The sequence below is a fragment of the Mesoplodon mirus genome (genome assembly GCF_964341445.2).
Source record: "Mesoplodon mirus genome assembly, chromosome: X".
NCBI classification, from domain to species: domain Eukaryota; kingdom Metazoa; phylum Chordata; class Mammalia; order Artiodactyla; family Ziphiidae; genus Mesoplodon; species Mesoplodon mirus.
The window spans coordinates 135952695-135954675 of NC_138981.1; the positions used below are offsets into that span (position 1 = coordinate 135952695).

A 1981-nucleotide genomic window follows, 5' to 3' on the forward strand; every position below is an offset into this window, starting at 1 on the left:
CTCGGGGTCTTGTTCTGAGTTTCCCCTCAGGCCCACAAAGGGGAGAGTCCAGGCCCTTAAGGGGAACGGTGAGCACTACGAGCCAGCCCCGAGGAGACCACCCACCTCAGAACTCAGAACTGGGGGGATCTCACAGAGTCCGGCCCATCCCTCCTACCAGCACCAAGGGGCAAAGGGCTGTGCCACAGGCTACACAAGAGGTGCCCCCTCCATCCCTCTTACAGGGGCTCCAGGAACCGGGAGGCGAAGGCCCAAGTCTGAGGACCGTGTCCTCAGGCCACAGAGCAGAGGAGGCGCAGGCAGTGCCGGGAGTCAAGGGGAGGTGCGTGCTCTGAGTGTGTACCCAGGGGCTCCCCCTCCCAGAACAGAGGGGATCCCACAACCCCCGAGTCACCCCACCGTCCTGTTCAGCCCCAGAACCTGGGGCCGTGCTGGCTGCACCCTGAGGAGCCCCTCACTTCCTACTTCAGGTTGGCAGGGGACAGGCCGCCCAGGAGGAGCGCCCCTGTGAGGCCCGAGGGCACCCCTCAAGATGAGACCTGTAAGTGACTTTTGTCAGAGCTGCCCAGGGTGCCTTTTTCCACCGAGGCCGCTCACACCCCCTCTCTCCCCCAGGTCTGTGGTCCCTACCTGTCACCCCTGCCCACACTCCCGTTGGCGGCCCGACCCCAGTCATCATGCCCCTGGTCGAGATGAGTGAGCTCCGCCAGCTGGAGGCAGACTCTCAGGCCGCAGTCCCGGCCCTGGGCCCAGTGGAGGCGTAGCTGTTGGGGGCTGAGGGCGAGGAGGCCGCATCCCCCTTGTCCTCCTCCTCCTCTTCTTACTCTGTCCTGTTCCTGGACACCTTGGAGGCAGTGGCTGATGCTCGAGAACCCAGAGCCCCTCCCCCACTGCCATGGCCACCCCTCCATGGAACCAATCTCAAGACGATGCCCTCAGCCCCCAAGATGAGGAAGGGCCGAGCACCTGGCATGACCAGGAAGATGTGCTCCAACATGCTCTACATCAGAAGGTGGATGAACTGGTGGGGTTCCTGCTGTTCAAGTATCACACCAAGGAGTCGACCACAAAGGCAGAAATGCTGAGCCTCCTCAAAGATTACCAGGACCACCTCCCCGTGGTCTTCAGGCGAGCCTCGAAGTGCATGCAGCTGGTCCTTGGCCTCGACGTGAAGGAAGTGGACCCCAGCAATCACTCCTATGTCCTCTTCCCCACCCTGGGCCTCACCTACGATGGGATGCTGAGTGACGGGCCGAGCATGCCCAAGACCGGCCTCCTGGTGCTGCTCCTGGGCCTGATCCTCCTGGAGGCCGACTTTGTTGCCCCTGAGGAGAAGGTCTGGGAAGTGCTGAGCATCATGGGGGTGTATGCAGGGAAGCAGCACTGCATCTATGGGGAGCCCAGGGAGCTCTCACCAAAGTGTGGGTGCAGGAGGGCTACGAAGAGTACCGGCAGGTGCCCCACAGCGACCCCGCCCACTACGAGTTCCTCTGGGGTCCCCGGGCCCACGCGGAGACCAGCAAGTGTCCGGTCCTGGGGCATCTGCTCTGGGTCAATGGATGGGATTCCAGGTCCTTCCCATCCCTGTGTGCAGAGGGTGTGAGCGATGAGGAACAGGGACCCTGAGCCAGAGCAGCAGCCAGGCTCCTTCCAGGCCCACGTCCAGCAGCTTCTCCCATGGGGCAGGAAGGGAGGCTGATCCTTCACTCTGAGTTTGAAGGGGGAGCGGTCAGCCTTCTAAGCAGTGAGGGCCCGGGCCAGAGGGGGGAACCCAGTGTGCAGCATCTTTGGGTTCCTGTTGTGTCTGATGACGTGGAATGTCATCTTTGTTTTCTTTAGGAATTTGTCAAATATTGTTCCACTTGAAAGAAGGCTTAATGAGCTTCAGTATCTAAGTCTGTGAATGACATTAATCACACATGTATTTGCTCTAATTCGGTTCAACGACAAGAGTTTTGCAATTGTGTAAAACAAATTGTAA

The 1981-nt window shown here is 60.3% G+C and overlaps 1 pseudogene across 1 annotated transcript; it reads left to right on the forward strand.

Moving 5' to 3' along the window:
• The first annotated feature begins 895 nt into the window (after nt 1-895).
• On the forward strand, nt 896-1626 carry LOC309796317 (melanoma-associated antigen 10-like; annotated as a pseudogene). The gene has a single exon. The product of its transcript is annotated as a melanoma-associated antigen 10-like (transcript).
• Nucleotides 1627-1981: the final 355 nt, after the last annotated feature.